The 22,011-nt window shown below is 41.5% G+C and overlaps 1 protein-coding gene across 3 annotated transcripts in view; it reads left to right on the top strand.

Moving 5' to 3' along the window:
• Nucleotides 1-22,011, top strand: part of STXBP6 (syntaxin binding protein 6) — a 251,586-nt gene that overhangs the window by 50,956 nt on the left and 178,619 nt on the right. Inside the window, exon 1 of one of the 3 annotated variants that reach the window (XM_047863791.1) lies at nucleotides 3,569-3,647. The exons of the other annotated variants lie outside the window; for them this stretch is intronic. The gene's annotated coding sequence lies outside the window, so the exon portion shown is untranslated. Of the gene's footprint in view, nucleotides 1-3,568; nucleotides 3,648-22,011 lie in introns of those variants that run through there. 3 annotated transcript variants of the gene reach the window in all.

Raw genomic sequence — 22,011 nt, 5'->3', positions numbered from 1 at the left:
CATTGGCCATTGGTGATTCACGTCAGTCTTTAACCCTTCTCATCCTTGGGGGTGAGGGAGTAGAGTGCTGAAAGTTCCAATCCTCTGATCATGCCTTGGTCTTTCTGGCAACCATCCCAAATCCTAAACCTTTGTAGGGGACCACAGGAGTTACCTCATTAGCATAAGCTCAGGTGGTGTTGAAAGAGGCTTGTTATGAATAACAAGACACTGCTATAACTCAGGAAATTCCCAGAGTTTTTGGAGTTCTGGGCTAGGAACCTGGGACAGAGACCAAATAAGTATTTCCCATTTTACCACAGTACTCCGCCTACCATCCCAAACCACAGTTGGGCCTATCTTACTCATAGTGCAGAAAAACAAAGAAAAAGAAAATCATGAAAGAAGTCAGAAGAGAAGAACACCTTACCTTTCGAGGAACAAGTAAAACAATTACAGTGGCTTGCTCATCAGGATCCATGCAGGCAAGATGAGAATGGCATGAAATCTTTAGTTTGTTGAGAGAAAAGAACTTTCTCATTATAACCAACAATATTTACTGAGTATCTGTGCTATCATCTGGTATATAAAAAGACTAAAACACAAATGCTGCCCTGAAGGAGCTCACAAGTGGGCTAAGAGAGAAGCAAATGGGATGTACAAGATATGGTATTTAGTGGGTAAGAATAAGACGTTATAGCAATCCAAAGGGATTAGATAGGTGAGGTGGGGTGCTCCAAGGAGGTGACATTTTAGATTCCAGAATACCTCCTTTCTCCACGTCCTACCATTTACCCAACAGGACTCCAGATTGTAGCCAAAAGACACACACAGACACTGTCCTAGGAGCAGGACCTGGGAGAGCCCAAAGGCAAGAGGGGAGGCAAAAGCAGCACACTAGAGGAATCTGTAGCCTCTGGTACAGCTGGCACAGCTACAGCAAGTCGTGAACAGAGCCTAACTCCCCACAGAGAGAATACCATTCTGTGAATGGATCTGCGAAGAGAACAGTGACTTAGGTGCTAGGACAAATATGCTACTGTGTTAGCTTGTTTTAGGCACAAGTTACAAATGTTTCTCTGCTTATTAATCTCTGAAGACATCATCATATAAGCCTGATATAATTTCTTTAAAGTTTTGTTGAATATACTTATTAAAAAAAATTTTTTTTAGACCTCAGGATGGGTTAGGCCCTGGCGGTTTATGGTTCGTGGTTTGGTAGCTATCAGGGAAGGATGTGAAGCTCTTTTTCTGTCTTGTAACAACAGACTACTTGAACGTCTCTCTCAGCCTCTGCCTTTAATGATTAGATTCTTCTCAGCAAGGACTTAAGTGATTAATGGACTGGGTAGAATATACGGAGACTTAAGGTCCCTGCCTTAAAATAAGTTACCACCAACACACGAGATGAATAAAGATTCACACACAAAGGACATTTTGATTGTATGATTTGGGGAGTTATTAATTATGAAAGTAATCACACCGCCTTTCATGTAATACATAACTTAAATGGGTTCATGTTCACTGTGTAAGAACAAGGAGAATATATAACTGTGGTTAAAAGCATTTTTTGGTTTCTCCCAAAGGCACTAATGTTATTGCCAGTTCTTAGAAGTGGCTAAAGATGAGCTTCTTATCTATTGAATATTGAAGACAGTCATTTCAAGGATCATTCTTTGAATTTTTAGGTATGATAAAATAGTATTACTCCAAAATGTTTTCCAATAAAAAACAAAAACCATAAAAAGGCAACTCTTTTGAAGGCAGGGCTTGGATCTTAGCAATGTTTGCTTCATCAGTATCTGCCATACCTGTAGTAGGCGTTTAATAAATTCAAATTGTTTAGGAAACAATCAGAAAAACTAAAAGGCAACTGACAGAATGGGAGAAGATATTTGAAAATGACATATCAGATAAAGGGTTAGTATCCAAAATCTATAAAGAACTGATCAAACTCAACACCCAAAAAACAAATAATCCAGTGAAGAAATGGGCAAAAGACATGAATAGACACTTCTCCAAAGAAGACATCCAGATGGCCAAACGACACATGAAAAAATGCTCCACATCACTCATCATCAGGGAAATACACATCAAAACCACCGTGAGATACCACCTTACACCTGTCAGAATGACTAACACTAACAACTCAGACAACAACAAATGTTGGCGAGGGTGCGGAGAAAGAAGATCTCTTTTGCATTGCTGGTGGGAATGCATGCTGGTGCAGCCACTCTGGAAAACAGTATGGAGGTTCCTCAAAAAAACTAAAAATAAAACTACCCCTACAACCCAGCAATTGCACTACTAGGCATTTATCCACGAGATACAGGTGTGCTATTTTGATGGGACACATGCACCCCCATGTTTATAGCAGCACTCTCTACAATAGCCAAAGTATGGAAAGAGCCCAAATGTCCATCGATGGATGAATGGATGAAGAAAAGGTGGTATATATATACAATGGAGTATTACTTGGCACTCAAAAAGAATGAAATTTTGCCATTTGCAACTACATGGATGGAACTGGAGGGTATTATGCTAAGTGAAATTAGACAGAGAAAGACAAAAATCATATGACTTCACTCATGAGGACGTTAAAAGGCAAAACAGATGAACATAAGGGAAGGGAAACAAAAATAATATAAAAACAGGGAGGGGGACAAAACAGAAGAGATTCATAAATATGGAGAACAAACAGAGTTACTGGAGGGGGTGTGGGAGGGGAGATGGGCTAAATGGATAAGGAGCAGTAAGGAATCTACTCCTGAAACCATTGGTTACACTATATGCTAACTAAATTGTATGTAAATTTTTAAAAATAAAATTTAAAAAATAATAAAATTGGGGCACCTGGATGGCTCAGTTGGTTAAGCGTCTGACTTCAGCTCAGGTCATGATCTCGTGGTTTGTGAGTTCGAGCCCCACGTTGGGCTCTGTGCTGACAGCTCAGAGCCTGGAGCCTGCTTCAAATTCTGTGTCTCCTCCTCTCTCTGCCCCTCCCCTGCTCATGCTCTGTCTCTCTCTCTCTCTGTCTCTCAATAATAATAAATAAACATTAAAAGTTAAAATAAAATAAAATAAAATAAATTCAAATTGTTTGGTACAATTATGTGAGTCCTGACAGCCCAGGATAGCCAAGCTTTGTTTATTCATAGAGTTCTATCAGGAAGTCATGGTCTCTACCCAAGTAGCAGTTATTCTTCACTAACAACTTGATTGAAAGAACTTTTGTTTTTCCTCTTAGATTAACTTGAGCTGAGACTTCTTATAGCTATCAAGAAACAATACACTTTTTATTCCCAATATTCCTGTAATCTTGAGATCAACCACTAAAAAAAAACCACTTAGGAGTTCACTTCTCATCTCTAACTCATGCATTAGAAGATATTATTTTGACATTATTGAAAGAAATTCATTTTTGCTTAAAAGAACCTCCCCCACTTCCTTGACAATCTTATACAAGATGATCAGCCTCATTAATAACCTAAGATATGCACATTTTAATAACATGCCATTTTTCACTTATCAGATTGGCAAAGACTGCTAAGACTGATAACACCCAGTGCCCAGTGTTGAACAGGAAAAAGGTAATCTCATACACTCAGGAGGATTAATTACCATTAGTACAAGACTGTGGAAGGATATTGCACATACCTATCAACATTGTAAGTATGTAGCAGTTTCTAATAAATATTTGCACTGATGCACAATGGATATCTGTTGCATTTTCTTATTGAAAAGTTGGAAGGAGTGTGACTATCCACCAATAGGACACTGGTCAGATGAGACATATTTGTGTAAAGAAATATATCACATTCAACATATTTTCAGGCAAAAAAAAAAGCTGTAGTACTTACAACATAATTGCAATTAATTATTTTTTTCTTTGAATTATATATGCATAGGAAAAAGTCTAGAATGTACAACATGCTGTTGATAGTTATCTCTAAAGGGTAGGTTGATACCCTTCTGTTTTCTATTCTATGCATTTTTATGCTGCTTTTGTAATTAAAAGAATTGTAACTATTGAAAAAATGTATGTGTAGCATTTCTTGGGCATGGTGCAGTCTGGTACCACGGTACACTCTGAACTGGGGGTACAAAGATGCATGGTAATGAGATTTGATACTGATCTCAAGGAGTTTACAGTCTAATCCGTGACCATGGGAAGACATTCATCCCATCATATCTTGTGGGTACTCTGATAGAAGCTGCAAAATCTTCAGTAGGATTAAGGGTTAGTGTGTTCAAATGGCGAAAGAGAAATTGGGTATAGAAGAAAGGAACCCATAGAGGGGGTTTGAGCTGAATCGTGAAAGATTTGCTATTTGATCTGGAATTTGAGAGGCGATTAGATGGTAGAGGGAACCAGGAAGAGTAAAAGTGTGGGCGATGGTGGCAGGCGTGCATGTGGGAAGTACCAGGAGGTGTCCTGGAGGCCGCACGTAAGCACCTATAGAGGTGAGTGTTGTTATGGGGGAGAGGGTGATGACCATGCACACAGAGAAGAGGGGACAGGATTCCGGCCTGGGAGTCAGGAAATTCCTGCTTCTGCCACAGAGATGCTGTGAGAGTCTAGATAAAGTCATTCCCGTCTCTGGACCTCAGTTTCCTAATCTGTTCGTTGGCAGTGTTGGACTAGATCAGTGACCTCCTGTGCTTTTACTTTTTCCTCTCTTCAGATATAGAACCTTTTAGTCAAAGAAATTATACTTTATGTTGGGAGCAAGTAGAGCAGATAAAAGCGGAACTGGTTTACCTGAGCTATTGTAGTTGGCAGGTGGGAGGTGATGATGAGGCTCCCCGCCCACCCCGCATCCTCAGGCTTCAGTGGGGGCTCAGGGGGAGCACAAGTGCAAAACCCTGGCCTAGCAGAGCAGGAGAGCCCCTTTGGGTCTGAAGCCTTGATGACTGTGCCACTAAGCTATTTTGACGTCACCGCTGCCTTCACCCTTAGATTTGTTTCCATTTTGGCTTAATTTCTTCTTACCCCAAGTTCTGCGGCACATCCATGGTCAATGTAATTTCTCATTATACCCAAAGAACTTCTCTACTTTATGTCCATCTTCTTGCCATTTTTCTTCTCTCATATCTCTGATTCCTTATTGATTTTTTTTTTCAATTTTCTTGAATTTGTGTGAACAGGTTGGCCTTTTCAGGACACAACGGAAATTATAAGTGCCTACCGTGGAAGCTGTTCTAAACATTTGGCATAAATTATTTCATCCTCTTGACAGGTTTTAATTATGCGGCAGGTGTTAATGTCATTATTATTTTACATATGAGGAGACCAAGGCAGGCACAAAGAGGCAAATCGTGTCATCAGGCCAAAGAGATACAGTCCTCAGAACTGTGACTCGAGCATAGGTAAGCTGGCTCCAGAGCATTACCGCTTAACCATGGCCTAACCTTTTTTACTTTGACTTTTTTAGCTGACAATTCTCAGAAATGGTGTATTCCCATTCATTCAAGTGTCTTTGTGTACTCTGGGGCTGTCTCTGCTCCCTTTCTTTCCCCCTTCTCCCCACACCCCCTGCCTTTTTTTAAAAAGTTTATTTATTTACCTTGAGAGACAGAGAGAGAGAGTTGGGGGGGGGGGTGCAGAGATAAAGCAAGGGAGAGAGAATCCCAAACAGGCTCCGCATTGTCAGCATGGAGCCTGATGTGGGGCTCGAACTCAGAAACCCTGAGATCATGACCTAAGCTGAAGTCCTAAGTTGGATGCTTTCAACTGGCTGAGCCACCCAGGCACCCCTCCCTTTCCTTTTGGAAAGAGAGAAGCAAGAAAGCCCTGTGTGATGCCAACAAGATAGTTAAGGTTTAACTGAAACTCACAAGAGAAGTGATTTGGGGATTCTTGTTTTAAATGGATTTCTTGGGATATGAAGGGGGAAATGAAGCTGAGAGATTCAGGCAGAGAAAGTCCTGTTGTGTGATTACCAAGGAATTTGGTATGAGTCGGGAAGGCAAGGAGAAAAAGGGGTAGAGCCAGGCATTTGATCCATCATCAAAGTCAAGAGATAGAACATCATTCCTATTTTTTATGGTTACTTTACTACCTTGAAAAGCTAACCAACTTTAGAGAATGATTTCTTCTTTTTGTGTTGCCATGCAATATTAACCATGTGCCAGGGTAGTCTGAATATAATTACCTAAAAATAAATAAGGAGGAATCTGTACCATTGTTGATTTGTGCTAAGTATATTGTTGTTACCACAATATCAAGGAAATAAAGTAAATGAATAACCAAATTCTTAAGGACTAAAACCTTTGAACTGCAAAATGTTGCTGTGTTTACTCAGCAGAAATAAATCTACTCGCTGTCTTAGAAGCATCGAAAAACATTAACCTAGAAGCTTTTGGCCAGTGTTTGACTTATTTTATAATAAATAAATTTTAAGTATAGAAGATATGTTTTCAGAAGTAAAATTCGCATAGATATGTTACTGCTACCCGTAAAGTTACAAAACTGTAGGAAAACTCAGCTATTTCTCTATTTGGAGTAGGAGTAAGAATGGGTCCCAAATATGGAAATACATGTCTAATTTATATAGTAAATCTATACATAGAGATCAATATAAAGATTTCTATCTCTTTGAAGCACTTTTCTTTCCACTTACTATGTTCTGAAAATAATGTTCAGATTTATAGCGTACATAGTTTAAAGCAGTTTCTCAAATCTGGTGTGTGTGAGATTTTTGAAAGGAAAGCAATATAGTAAGTTTATTGGGATCTCAGTATACATTTACTTTAGAACAGATGTTGGAAACAGGCTAGGCCTTCTAAAAGGGGACAGTATGAGCTGATAAACATCCAAGGGCATTTAGCTGCTCTGTTTCTAAGTTAGCTTTATCTAGGTGGTTGGCCTATGGATAAATCGCAAAGATAGAACTTATATTCCCAAGAAGCTTATTTTCCAAGAGCTGCTTGATAATTCAGATATCCCTAAAAGAAAAATATATCTTTTTATCTATTTTGTTAGGGAGTCCGTGGAAGTTAGGAAAATATTTTCTGTAAAATGTCTACAGTGACAGAAATTGCATCTAAAGGCCCAGTACAAAACCCTACCTTTTTTTAAGTAGTGTTTCCAGATCTCCCTAGTGGGCATGAATCTGTACTTTCTTGTTCATGGATTTATTCATTCATTCAACAAACTATTATTGAACACCTACTGTGCAAGATTAAAACTATGAGAAGTTAAGCATAGTGCTCGTCTTCCCAGAAGTCATGGTTTGGTAGAGAATACAGAGTAAATACTCAGAGTTAATAGTATCATTACTGCTATAATGGGTGCGTGTAGATCTGGGAAGACTTCTTAGAGAAAATGCTGTCTAAGCTCAGTAGAAGTTAACTGGGTAAACAGAGAAGATTAGGGGCATGATATACAAAACAGAGAAAGAACCTTCTGAAGGCAGTGAAAGAGGCACAGTGGTTCTGAAATGGAAAGGAGTTCAGAATGGGTTGGGCTTGGAACATGAGGGAGGGAGGAAATAGTGGTCAGAAGAGAACCTACAGAGAGAAACGGTGGCTCTAGAACTCCGAGAACCTCTTCAAACCCACCCTCCTGATAGCCTTGGTGAGCCACTGAGGTGGTGGCAGACATTCTATAAAAATCACAGTGGTTACTATGTATGGAATGTGCTGGAGGGAGGCATGAGGCCATCATCATCCAAGGTCAGAGTGAAATGCAACCCAATCCCATAAGACCACTTTTAGGATTTATTTCTGGGAACCACTCCTGGTAGCAAGTTCTGTATCAGTCAGGGTTCAGTCAGAAAATAGATATAATGCTAATATTTCAAGTTGGACACACAGGTTCTGGGAGGGCTGAGTGGGTAGTAGAAGCAGAGTTCCTAGAGATTAGTAACTTCAGGAAGCAGCTGCATCCCTAGGGCTGGGAGAACAAAAGAGAATGAGTGTGGCTAGCCAAACCTAGAAGCTCAGAGTAGAGATTCCCATAGAACTGCCAAGGAGGTGCATGGGCCTCTGGGGAGGGATTGCCTATGGCTGGGGCTTCAGTCATCAAGAGGGGTTTATGGCTTGTACACAGTGTACTAAAAGCATGGAGAACTAGCGCCGTCTGCTACTGCAGAGTCTGAAAAGAGCTGGAAAACAGGAAGAAAAGTTCTCCCCACCTCTGCCTTCCAGTCCCATGACGGTAGTTCTCATTGGCAGAATTTAACATGAAGCCAGTTGCAGGGGATTCTAGGATATGTGGTTTGCAGACTTCTAGCTCCAGCATCACAACAGAATACAAAAGGGTGGGCTTGGGCTGAGAGGCAGCTGATAAGTAATCTACCCCAGGCATTTTAGGAAAGGAACTCTAGCTTCACTGTAGGAAGTAGATTGGGGGCAGTCCTGGGTACTCGTTGATCAGTTCAGAGGTTGCTACCCAGACAGGAGGTGATAGCACTCTGACTTAGGGCAAGGACAAGAGAGAAAGGGAAGTGAGTAGATGTGGAGAGATTTAGAACATAGAATTCAACAGAATTCGGTGAGGGATGAGGGGATAGATCAGAGGGAACAAGGAGGGAAGGGGTTCAGGAAAGAAGCTTGCATCTCACGTAGGCAGATGGATGGTGGTGCCGTTTACCGAGATAGGAATATAGGACTGAAACTGTTTAGGGGAAGATGATCCATTCATTTTGGGGTTTGTTGAGTTTGAGGTGCCTGTGGCTCATCCAGGTGGAAATTCACTGCAGATATCTGGTCAGAAGATGTAGATGTGGTATGTTTGCAACCTATAGGTGGTTGGAATTTAGGAATGAATGAGGTTACCAAGCAAGACCATAAAACGTGGGAAAAAGAGTGCATTGGGCTAAGCCTGGAGGAATAACATTTTAGGAAAGAGCAGAAATAGTGGAGCAAAGTTTGTGCAGGAGACCGAAAGAATGGTCAGAGAGATTGGATGAAAACCAGAGTGCGTTGCAATTCCCGAATAATGTGCCAGGCACAGTGATAAAGCCATGCACCCATGGTACCAAAGGGAAACGCCCACCACAGGCTGGAGAGCAGCTGTGGGAGGAAGAACTGTATTGGGAGGAGGCCACCAGGTGCCTCGGGTGCCACATTGCCACTTTGGAGCTGGGGGTGGATGTAGAGGATACGGGGTGGGGGCGGTCTAACCAGCTCTGTAGCCAGAAGTCCTGTGTGAGCAGTAGGGCCCTCGAGGCTGTACAGTCATGGAGAAAAGGCGGTTCCGAGAGATGTACTTGTCTGTTACCAAAGTTTGTCTTCTAGGCATTCTTTTTCTTTCTCCTTTTTTTTTTTTTTTAGATGACATCTTTAGTGTAGTTTGATTTTATGGGAATCATAACCTTGAATTGGTTGATTTTTCCCCTTACATAAAGTACAGAAGTCATCTTGCATTAATATGTCTTTTGACTGGATTTGTTTTGCCTTTAGGGGCGATAAAAGCTCAGTGAGCTGGGCATCTAACACAGGCAAGGAAAGTTGTCTGTTTAACTCTGAACTCGCCTTCATTTTACTATTCGAGCCCCTCAGAAACAACAAATTACACCTTCACACTGATTTAACTGTGCTCTCCAAATGACCTGTGTGAACTGATTTGGACAGGTGTTAGACCTAAGATATGAATAAAGAAGGTGGGACAATTATGTGCAGATTTGAAGTCATTCACCAGTGTTCATTGCTTTCAGTAAGTTTGTTTTTGTTTTTGTTGTTGTTGTTGTTGTTGTTGTTAACAGGTAACTGCAACCCTTTTCACTTAAGGAAAATAGGAGTTTTTCATAACCTTGTGTATGAGCTGTGTATGCCCAGTGAACCCAGGCAGCTCTGGGCGCTTCCTTTACTCTCTCCCCCTACGTCTGACCACCCTTGCCTCAATCTATAGATCAGTTTTCTCTGCAACTTTTGCTTCTATGTGATCTGTCATCTCCTCTCTGCCTCTCTCTACATCACGACTGACACAGCAGCTCCCACTGCTGTTTGGGGACTGGCTCGGTTTACTTTCACAGTCTGACCCAGCTTATCTTTTCAAGGCAGCCATATTGTACCAGATTGACTCTCCCTGGGTCACAGGCCCTTCCCTGTTGTACTCAGCTTGCACTGGGGGACGTATACCCATGTGGTTCATAAAAGCAGGAGATTGGGTATCTCCCTTCTGAAGCATAAAGTGAGAAGCAAAGAATCCTGGGTTGTGACTTATTCAGTACACTCCTTCCACTCCTGGCCCATAACTTGTTTCCTACACACAGTGCCAAAGATTTTCTCTTATAATGTAATCCACTCATAGGCAGAATTACACATTCACTTACCCTTTCCCCAACAGAAAGCATCCCAAAGTCACAGCTGCTACACTGAGCAGTCAAGGGGCCACTTAGAAAGCATCATCCAACATGAATCCACAATTCTCAGCGATGTCCATTTCAATTAAAGTCCTCTCACAATTAGTCTAGCCGTGGACTGGCACCCGGAGGCCAAATATTACAGGCAACACTGACATACCTTGTGTTCAGTGGTGGACATTCTTACTGTCTTAAAACAGGGGAGAAGAAATTTCCACCTCTTAACCTAGCTATGAGAAAGACACATCATGCATTGGTCACTGGCTCAGCCTACACTCTGTCTAGTAAAATAGAGCCCACATCTGGTGATGGGTGGCCTCCTTGCTGGCATTCTAGGCCAGAGGCTTGGAAATAAGGTTTATTGGAGGATCCCTGACTCCTAAACCTTTGGCTTGTTGCCTCACTTCTTTTACCACGAAATGAGTTCCCTGATCTGCAGACAACTACTCTAGAGTTCTCTGTAGCGTGTAGCTGCTGTTTTCTAACTGTGTCTTTCCTTGTTAAAATCTGGTTAGAGAGGGGTTTGATTAGTTGTTTGTTTTTTTTTTTTTAATGAATTCTTCAGTATTTGATGATGTGACATTGAATAGAAATATCAGCCCAGTTATGCATCTCAAACCAGAATCTTTTTGAATTTTTTCCCTTCAACCCTTGTTAAGAATTTAGAGCACTCTAATTTTGTAATGGAGTAGGTATCTATGGGGCTTGGATTCTGTAATCAAGCTTGTTTATTTCTGAGCTTTCTTTCTTGGCTAATTTCCATGTGGTTTCTAAGTTAATTGCATAGGGGAAAAAAACCCCAAAATTTAGTTTTCTGCACTGTATTGACATGACTTTTGCATTTGCATTTAATCATTTGCACTTTTTCTATCTCAGGAAGTACAGTGAGCTGTCTTCATATTTATATACCGTAGAGAACTATCAGATAAATTAGGAGTAGAATTAGAATAGAGGAAATCAGCATAGTCATTTGGTAAATAAGCATCAAGGAGTGCTGCAGCCATCAACTGGCACCAGATAACTTCAAACTAAATAAGGCATTGGAGTGTGTGTGTGTGTTTAAACATATGTTATTTAGTCTTAATTTAGCTAGTAGAAGTTCCTGCTTCCCAGCCCTGCACTCTTTCTGTACGTCCCAGCTTTTGCTAGATGGGTGTTGAGCTCACCATTGAGAAACCATTCCATTAACCATCACATTGATACAACTATCCAGAAGCATAGGGACATATCTGTGTTTCAGGAAAACTCACACATGACCCACACACGGAGTTAACGGACTAATTAAGTAATGATTTCTAGTTAGGTATTTCCATATAGCGAGTAAAAGAGATGGTGATGGTCCTGGGAATGATCCTCTGGCATCATGCAATTATGGCTCCCCCAGTATTTTTGAGATGAATTCAGAAATCTAAGAAATCTGCATGGGCTATGAGTGATTAGATGTAAAAGTTCTTGGAAAAAAACAAAATGCAGACCTTATGTTTAGGCTCTCCATATGAACCAGAAGAGAGCGGTGGTTACCAAGAGCACCCTTGCAGGGTCAGAACCCCTTCCAGCACAGCCTCCTGACCATGCCCACCCTGCTGTACTTCCCTGTGCAGTGGTTATCTTGAGTTCTAGCACAGACTTGGAACATAGTAGATACTCAATGAAATGTGTTGTTGAAAGGCTGAAAATATGAATAGGTAACATCTCAGCCTTCAAATTGCAGGAGAACACTGATTCTTGAAGGTTCTGTGTAGAGATTAAACAAGATGCTAAGGAAAGGAAACTACTAGGCTAGTGTTTTAAGAATACCAAAAGAGTAGATGAATATGCCTCTTTGAATGATGTGACATAGATTAGAAGTATCCAGTCAGTGGATGCAATTCAAACCAGAATCTTCTTGGATTTTTTCCTTTCAACCTTTTTAAGAATTTAGAGCACTCTAGGGGCACCTGGGTGGCTTAGTCGGTTAAGCGCCCAACTTCAGCTCACGTCATGATCTCGCAGTTTGTGAGTTCGAGCCCCACGTCGGGCTCTGACAGCTCAGAGCCTGGAACCTGCTTCAGATCCTGTGTCTCCCTCACTCTCTTCATCTCCCCCGCTTGCACTCTCATGCACACTCTCTCCCTCTCAAAAACAAACGTTAAAAAATAAATAAAAGAACTTAGAGCACTCTAATTTTGTAATAGAGTATATCTACTCTTGTTCCACCTTCTTAGGGTAAGTTCTTAGCAGTACAATTGCTCTTGTGCCTATTTTCAGAGCTTTTGATAAGTTTAACTGAAGTGTCCTCCAGAAGGCTATACCAGTTGGCTGTATGCAAGACTGATGGAATCCCCACCCTCTACATTTCACCTTATTACAATCGTACTTATGTCTCCAGTGCCTGCTTGGTGACACTTGGTGAGGGTAGGGGTGTGTGTGTGTATGAGAATATAAAGAGTTTCTAAAACTTCCAGGATGACTGTGTGACAAGAATATTTGGCTTGTTTTGGTCTATTTTGATCCACTTGGTTTAATTCTTTAAAATTCGTGTGATGATTTCTTGATCTCTGCTTCATTCTCCCATAGGGCAGTACCTTTTTTTTTTTTTTTTTTAACTGTGCTCTTCCTTTCTTACACAGTTTTTACAACTTTCCCAGTCATGCTAATTAGTATCCATACCAGATTCTTTGGAGTCAATAACCAGAGAGGAATAAATTAGAGAACAGGCCAGTCAACAAAAAGCAAGGGCATTTTGGATGATGGTCAGTTGACATTATTAAGTCTCAGTTTAGACAAAAAAATAAAGGGGCGCCTGGGTGGCTCAGTCGGTTAAGCGTCCGACTTCAGCTCAGGTCACAATCTCGCGGTCCGAGAGTTCGAGCCCCGCGTCGGGCTCTCGGCTGATGGCTCAGAGCCTGGAGCCTGCTTCCGATTCTGTGTCTCCCTCTCTCTCTGCCCCTCCCCCGTTCATGCTCTGTCTCTCTCTGTCTCAAAAATAAATAAACGTTAAAAAAAAAATTAGGGGGGCGCCTGGGTGGCTCAGTTGGTTAAGCGTCCGACTTCAGCTCAGGTCACAATCTCACAGTCTGTGAGTTCGAGCCCCACGTCGGGCTCTGGGCTGACAGCTCAGAGCCTGGAGCCTGCTTCAGATTCTGTGTCTCCCTCTCTCTCTGCCCCTTCCCCGCTCATGCTCTGTCTCTCTCTGTCTCAAAAATAAATAAAAACATTAAAAAAAAAATTAAAAAAAAAATTAGGGAGTGGTGGGGACTGATGACTTTGGGGACGCATTACAGAGACGGTGATTGTCGGGGGCAGGTGCAGGCCTGGTGCTGCCAGATCCTCCCAATTTTCAAGAGACACTGGAAATTTGTTTCACATAAAATATATATGCTTTTAAATGTGCATGGGCCAAGAAAACTTACAAACTACTCACTTATGTGCTCAGGTCTATCCATGCCTACTTCCATTAACAGGTGGGGTTATGAACGCTTTGAAAGAAAGCAGTGTTTCTTTCATCTCCTGCTCCTTCCCCTCCCCCCATCCCCACCGTGGACAGTTGAGTTTATATTTGTCTCAGACACCTTTTTCCTGTGGCAGCTTCTCTGGGGGCATTTCATTTTCTCCATACTTGTACCCAGAGTTTCCGCTTGCTGTTCTGAAAATGTGTAAGGGCTGCACAGAAATGTGTCCCTGAGGTGTCCTTAGGTGAGGGTGTGTCTTTTGGCTGAGGCAGTCCAGGGCGTGCCCCTGGTGAAGATCAGAGGTGGAACCTGAGGCGTATGTTCTAGGTCATCCACTCAGAGCCAGCCACTTCTGTGGCTTTCCATGGAAGTTGGATCTCCCTGTGTAATCCGTGCAGGCAGACCTAATTACATTCTTTAATTACATTTCAAGGGTAAGCTTAACAGAGTTAAGTATCTCCTCATCACCAGCCTCTGAAGGATTAAAATACCTGCCTCTTCTGCTGCTGTGGAGCCGAAGTTTTCCATTCCTCATTTAGTCTGGCGGTTGTCTCTTTTCCTTGTCTTTCTTCTTGACCAGACCTTTTTTTCCCTTGAATATTTTTAATTCACCTGTAATCTCCATCTCTTGCGCAGAGCTCAGGTCATAGTAACTACTCAGCAAATGTGTGTTGAGTGGAGAAGGACAGGGACTGTCCCTAGATGAAATTTCTTTGTCACCTCTGATGGTACAGAACAATATGTGCCAGAACAGAAATAATCATCAAAGCCAAACAAACATCCTCTTAGAAGGCTTGGAGAGCGTCGGCTCCACGTTATTTGATTTCCTTGTCTGATGGTTAGTGGTGAATGATAGTGACTACAATTCTTGATCCCTTTGCCTAATTGCTGAACCTGTCTAAATTGATTTCTTTTCAGCTACTGCATTGACTTGTTTCCTTGTTGATTGTTTTTGCACACTAGAATGAAAGCTGCATGAGGGGAAGGATTGCGTAGGTCGCGTTCCCCTCTTTGTCTGGGACAGTGCTGAATATTGAGTGAGAGAGCCTGTGTCTTATCCTGGCTCTGTTCTTTGTGTCTTCTTTTCTTTTCTTTTCTCTTTTCTTTTTTCTTTTCTCTGTCTTTTTCTTTTCTTGCTCTTGTTGCCTTTTTTTTTTTTTTTATGTCTATACAATTCCTCATTTTCCTTGGGTCACAACACTCCATCCACGTTGGGACAGGCATAAATTGGCTCTGTCATTATTTTACTGCTGAAGCTGGCAGGCAGTTTCATATGGTAAGAGGGACCCAGTGGAAACAGGACAAGATTACAGGAGGAAATATCCTCTCTTTCCTGGCCAAGTCCAGCAGAGTCAGCAAGGTAGGTAGTTCCCTTCTCTGAGCCTTGTTCCCTTTACCCATCAAGGAGAGGCAATACCTCCGTACCTCCCTCACAGGGTGGGAAGATGCCATTTGAGGAAAGCTTTGTAAAATGCGCTGTGATGTGCACATGCTTTTGCGGATGTAGTAGGACATGCTTGCTTCCATGTTTGTCTGCCTTTCAAGGACCAGGACAACTCAGGTGGGAGGAGACCGACCCAAAGAGCTGATTTCCTAACCCCCTCCTCCAACACCACAGTCTTGTGAAGTGGCTGATACTATCCCATTTTATTTTATTGCATTTTATGGTATTTTATTTTATTTTTTAAGTAGGCTCCACACCCAAAGTGGGTCTCAAACGCACGACCCTGAAATTAAGAGTCCCGTGTTCTACAGACTGAGCCAGCCAGCCGCTCTGATGATATCCCATTTTAAAAATGAAGGTATGATTCTTAGAGATACAGAATTTAATTTAGGATTATTCAAAAAGTAAAGGCAAAGGCAGAGCTCAGACATAGATCATCCGATGACAAATCTAGCCTTCTTTTCACCATCCAGCGTCTGGAAGATTAGAGCATGGGAGAAGTGGCCATTGTGCCTTGGCCCCAGATTCTGGATCACATGTGTTTTGAACATCTCTGTAATTTGTTATCCTGTAACACCATAAACTCATACTAGTGTTAACCTGAGTTAGTATTAGAGTAGTATTCAACTGATAGATTTTTCTTCCCTATCAAACGTCACACAGCTAGTTAGGTCAGAAGTTAGTTATTTTTTGGAACATGCTGATTAAAAAAAGGGTTGACACTGAATGACAGAAGAGCTGATTGACTGGGGCAGAGCCTGCATTTACATATGGACCTTGAGCCTGACCTGGATTTACAGGCTATCCTGTGGCATCCCAATATATAGAGCAGGATGCCTGCCTACCTACCCATTCCTCTCAAGTGGGCTTGAACCATGATTGGGTGCTGGAGCCTAACCAAGGCATTCTATTTTCTTGCTCCTAGGGAGTCTCAAGTGAACCTGTAAAGACTCTTCAGTTACCCAGTAGGACCTTGTGCAGCTGCATGTGGGAATCAGGATAATTCTGGCATTTCTGAGAGCATTTTAATAGAGCACTGATTACAGATTGCAGGCACCTGGTGGTGTTTTTGTACTGAGGCTGAAGGGTGCAGTTCGAAAGACCAGAACTGGGCTTGACAGATTCCTATTTTCCTATCCTGTTGGTTCCCAGGGTCTGGGAACCCTTACAGCAGTTGAACCAGGCTCTTGGCATGGTTAGCCTGCACTTTCAGGAGACCACCAGTACCAGAGCATTAATTCCCAGGCAGATGATGGTCATGTGACTTTGCCCAAGGCGTGTTCTCCTTCCAAGGGCTCAGAGCACTGAGACTGTAGGAGGAGCTCCTGTTAGTTGGGGTCAGCACAGAGCCCTCCCTGTAGCTTGGGACTTGGCCAAAACTATTCTGTGCTTCTTGGACTGTCTCAGGCTGTTCCACTTGGGCAGGCCATCATTGCTTTTGGCCTTGACAGCCAAATGAGAAAGCACAAACTGTGAAAAATCAAGAGAATAAAAAGGTGATAGCCAAAAGTTGAGGTTTTGAAATCAATGGGCTAGAAGTATTCTAGTCCAATACTTAATTTCATGCCAATTCATAAGAAAAAGAATGAATCTGAGAAGAGTCCTCCCTGCGATAAATGAGGTTTTTCTCTCTCTTTTCACCTCCCTTCTGGCATACCATGTGCTCACACCTTCCACAAACTTGGGACGGCTCTAGTAACTCAACTGGAAAGAGCATTGCAGCCAAGCAGAGAGCAGTGGCTAGCCCTAGTCATGGCCTTGCTACTCTACTTATATGATTTGGGAATTTCCCTCTGGATTTCAGCTTTCTTAGGATTTAAGAGAGAGAATTGTTGTGCCAGACAGCACGAAGGTCATTTCCAGCTATGAAAATTTTTTAAGCCTAAGAATGCCAGCATACTAACTTCTCCATGCCTTTCAGCTGACGTATAAGCTGCTGGTGGGTAGGGCCCCCCAAAAAGGTGTCACGGAATGGTTGTCAGTTGGCTCATCTGGAAGGACTTGTGGAGATCCTTCTCATTAAGTCAATTGAATGGAATTCCCCTGGTTGGCCTTTCACTTTTGTGAAGCCCATGGCATTGCCACCAGGGAAGCAAATAGGGTTTCTTGAAGCAGTAGCAACAAAAGACAGAAGGCACAGAGAGAGTCTGAGGGAGGAGGCAATAAGGAGGGTCCACGTTGTGTTTCTGAAATGCCAGAGGCGGGTAATACAGCAAAAGGAAGTGGAAAGAGAAGTTTCCCTTGAGAACCAGCAGAAACCTTTGATATGTGTGCCTTTCATATTTAAACCTTTTCCCGTTTGGATAATAGCCTACAAGGTTCATAAAACTGCCTTGTGGCAGCCATCCAAGACCCTCCCAGGAGAGGGCTCCTGTTGTAAACCGCTGGTCTCCGAAGGAGGGTCCTGAGCAGCTGTGATGAGACTTTGGGTGGGCATTGTCCTGTTTACGGAGACAGACCTATTATAGACTCTCTGCTGCTGTGTTACCAACTCCCCACTTTTTATCTGTGGAATCAAAACAAGCTCTATTCTGACTAGACTACGTGATCCTCTTTGCCAACTACACAGCATGACATGCATAACCGAGATGAACAGATATCCAGAAAGAATGACTTCAAACTACAGCCTGATGCATTATCTTTGTAGCTGCTGGGCAGAGATGATAACAGTATTTTGTCCCACCAGAAAGCGAGGCTGATCAGAAGGAAAACTGTGAAGGAGATGAATTGGTCTTGACTTACCTAGAATGCATTTCTGTCTACCTCACCTATCCTGACCTTTCTCATTTCTTCAGTGAGATAGTGAGGAAGAGCAGACCGCTGGAATCACGCTTCCTAGGTTCAAATCCCTGCTCTGCCCTTTTAAAGCTGTATGAATTAGAGCCACTTATGTAACTACTCTGAGCCTTAGTTTTCCTCTTTTGTAAAATGGAATCTTGCCCTCCGCCCCCACTACAAACGCATTAATGAGGATTTGCAAATACCAAAGTCCTACATCTAAATGTATACATCTCGAGTCAGAATTTGAGATAGCTGATGGGGAAAGCTTTTGGAGGCGCAGTGGGAATGTTTCTGGCACCGATCAGATCGTACCACACAGGTGCACAATCATGAAGTTGACCATCAGGGAGACCGGTTAAAGTTAAAATCACATTCCTTGGCCAGATCCTTGTGAGACAGAAGAGTTTAATGACCTTGTTGAAAATCTTATTTGAGACATCAAAGGACAAAGTGCCTTACCTTTTGAATTGACATGATAAATATGTATAAAATGGGTACAGGACATGCCACATTTCTCCTGTGTCCCCCGTTACTGTGAAGGACTTCATGTCAGGGTGTAACTCTGATAAAATACCAATTACAGAAATTGTTGACATTCTCTCAAGAAATTATAAAGTGATGATATTCTTCAAATCAGAGATTCAAGTAGAATTTTAGAATTGATGTTAGATTTAGAGATTATTTTGAGAAGCTCTCCTCTGATTTTTAGAAAATATGTAAACTTGTTTCAGCTATATTTTAGGTTTTTATAGGTTTCATACACATACAAAAGCCTTTTGAAAAGGCTTATTGTCTTTTTGGGGTCATATTCCACATCTGTTCTAAAATAGAAGTAGCTGAGAGGCGCCTGGGTGGCTCAGTTGGTTAAGCACCTGATTGGGCTCAGGTCATGATCTTGCAGTTTGTGGGTTCGAGCCCCGCATCGGGCTCCATGCTGATAGCTTGGAGCCTGAAGTCTGCTTCGGATTCTATGTCTCCCTCTCTGTCTCTCCTCTGCTCGTGCTCTCTCTCAAAATAAATAAGTAAACATTTAAAAAATAATAATAAAAAAATAGAAATAGCTGAACCAAGAGAATTTATAACTTACCTAAGATTTAAGTCAACAAATACCTGATTTTAATAAAAGTTTCATCCTATGCTTGCTGGAGAACTTACTCATTGGTTTCTTTGTTTTTAATGGTTGATATGTTTGGTCTTTTTTTTCTTAATCCATAACTTCTGTATAAACTTCTGTGAATCACACCCCTCCTTTAAGAGGAGAAACTACTACCAAAGTCATTGTTAAATGACAGAATTTCAGCTGAGTGAATTGAAAGATCCAATTGGCTTTTTTCAGTGATTATGAGCTGGGCAGCAGTCTCATCTAACAATAGGAAGTAGCTTCACCAAGCTAAGAGAAAAGGCTTTTAAGGGCAGATAAAGGGCTATGAGAGAAAATTATTAGCAAATAATGAAGTGTTGTTTCAGGCAGATTGTCCTCCTAATGGTATTGGAAGGATCCTATGGAGTGCTGACCAGGCAATTCCAGGTTGACCAGTTAACGTTAAGCTTCTGGGGGGTTGAGACAGCAGTTAGGTTAGGTATTAAGTCTTGGTTTGCTGAAGTGGGGGGATAGCACAAGCAACTCTGGCGCCTGCTGTCTCCTTTTCAGCATCTTCCACTTTGTTTCATGTATGGGTTTAGTGTTTGCCTCACTTTTGTATCATCAGTGCAAGTAAAAGAAACATACTAATTTAGCAAGCAGTGCAGAACATAGCACATAATTAAACTGTTTATTTTCACATTGTCTATCCTCATGTGGCTTTGTCCCTATTCGGTTGGAATAGATTTGTCAATTGCCAGTGTTGTCTGCTATAAACAATGCTCCCCAGGCCAGTATATTGTTTTCTTGGTTTGCCAACTAGCTGTTGGACACCACAGTGACATGAATGCTCAGAGATTGAGACGTGCCAACAATTTAAGCTCCTTTCAATTCTCTTTCTCTCACAACCCTTTGTTCTTTCTTTGATATGATTAAATTCATTTTTAAGGCCTGCTCACATTTTGGGTTGATAATCCTGTCATAATCCAATGAGTACACCCCAGCCTGCCCTTCCTAGTGGTTTATTTCTGCCCATTACTGTGGAGTCGGTATATGGGCACTGAAGAACCAACTTAACTAGTCATTGGAATTTAAACTTGTGAATGTGGCTTATTTCTGGCAGCTTTTTTGTTGGTGGTGGTGGTGGTGGTGATAGGTTTTTTTGGCTTTGTTGTATTATTTGTTAAAGTTTTGGGATATGATGATTGACAATAAGGTTAACAAGTCCACCCACAATATAAATAAACTTGTGTAAACACAGGTCTTGGGGTCTGGATGTAGAACAGGGTTTGTTCTTTGGATATTAAACCAACAAGAATAATGTGCTTACTGAACATATAAACACGGAAAGAGGAGATGAAAATAGTCTAGATTTATAACTGCAGTAGACGTGAGTCACTGGCTTTGGAGGATCCTGTGAACATGATGTCTCCTACACAGGGAGGGGTAGTATATACAGGAAAAGAAAGCCAACCAAGTCTCATAGTATTTGGGGACCTGATGGTGGGGAAAAACTCCTTCTTCCCTTTCCTTAAAGAGTTAAACTATATTTTAGGGTTTGTTTGTTTTTTTGTTTTTTTTTTTTTAGAGTTTCATATACTTAAAAAGTGTAAGTAAGCCATGACCAGGGGGGACTGTGTATGGTTGCGCTGTTTTTGCACTGCTCCAAAGGTTTGTGTGTAAGGGAGCAAGTGCAAGCTGACGTGTGGCTCGTGTTGCATTCACCAGGCCACGGACACTGGCATGGAGCTGCGTTTGCTCGGAGGAGAAGGGGCCATTTTCTTCTCACAGAACTGGCTTCCGGGCCTTGTCATTGTTAATAGCATTTGCTCCTTTTTCTCACGGCTTTTTGAAAGTGGGAATTTATCGAGTTTCACCTTTGGGATTCCCAGCACCATATCTGGACTAGAGCTGAAAAGAGGCAGACCAATAATTAGATCTCAATAAAATATATTTTGATATGTCTTCCAGTTTGAGGAGAAACAGTGCACCTCAAAAACAAAATGTTTAGAGGAACAGTGTAGTCAGGTCATAGCAGAATAAGAATACTGCCCCGCAGAATTGATTTCTGACCAATTTTCTGGCTTCAAAATCCAGAGATATTTATGTTAACATTTAGGCAAACTTTTTTTAATACATTTTTTATACATATAAATACACACATATAATTCATGAGCTCATTTTCTGTTTTGTTCACTTCCCTGTTTTCACTCTATTGTGTTATGATCATTTTCCACATCAGTATCTGTAGCTCTGTGCCATTAATTTTAAAGACTATGTGATATTCTCTTGGATGATGCGCTATACTGTATTTAACCAATGAAGATTGGCTATTGATAGATATTGAGATTGTTTCTAATGTTTGTCTCTTAAAAATGAATCTGAAGTAAGCATGCATTTATAATACATACAGGCACACAAGCTCACATCATTTTCTTCCATTGTGGTAGAATTTCGGGTTCAAGGAGTTCTAACTCAAATATTAATTTCTGTGAGTGAAATTATAATTTCTTCTTAATCCCTGGACCAATCGAGGTGGATTAAAGATGGCATGGTTTACCATTCATAAAAACACATACCTAAAAAGCCTGATTTACAAACTTAAAGCAAACTTTGGGAGATACATTTAGCGGCTATCTTGATTCCACGCTTGGAATTGAGCATGGAAGTGTTTTTTGTAAATCATGCAGTGCTATGCAAACCTCAGTGACTCATTACTAGGGCTCTACAGAGTATCTGCCTTATACTCTCAAAAAATGTTTATAGAGTCTTATTTTATAAGTATTTCATTAAATGCAGAGGGAAACCCCAAAGACAGTGGTACTGACCTGGTTGTATAGCAGAATAAATGAGGAGATTATCAAGAAAACAAGTCCACGTCCTTACCCTTGAGATCGCCTCTGTGAACAGGTCCTAGGTACCTCATTCGATGCTGATGTACAGTCCTTGTTTGGAATTTGTCCTTTATGGTATTTCTATGTCTGT

Source organism: Prionailurus viverrinus, chromosome B3, assembly GCF_022837055.1.
Source record: "Prionailurus viverrinus isolate Anna chromosome B3, UM_Priviv_1.0, whole genome shotgun sequence".
NCBI lineage: Eukaryota > Metazoa > Chordata > Mammalia > Carnivora > Felidae > Prionailurus > Prionailurus viverrinus.
The sequence above is the reverse complement of the archived record's forward strand: the minus strand, read 5'-3'. Positions and strand labels throughout refer to the sequence as shown.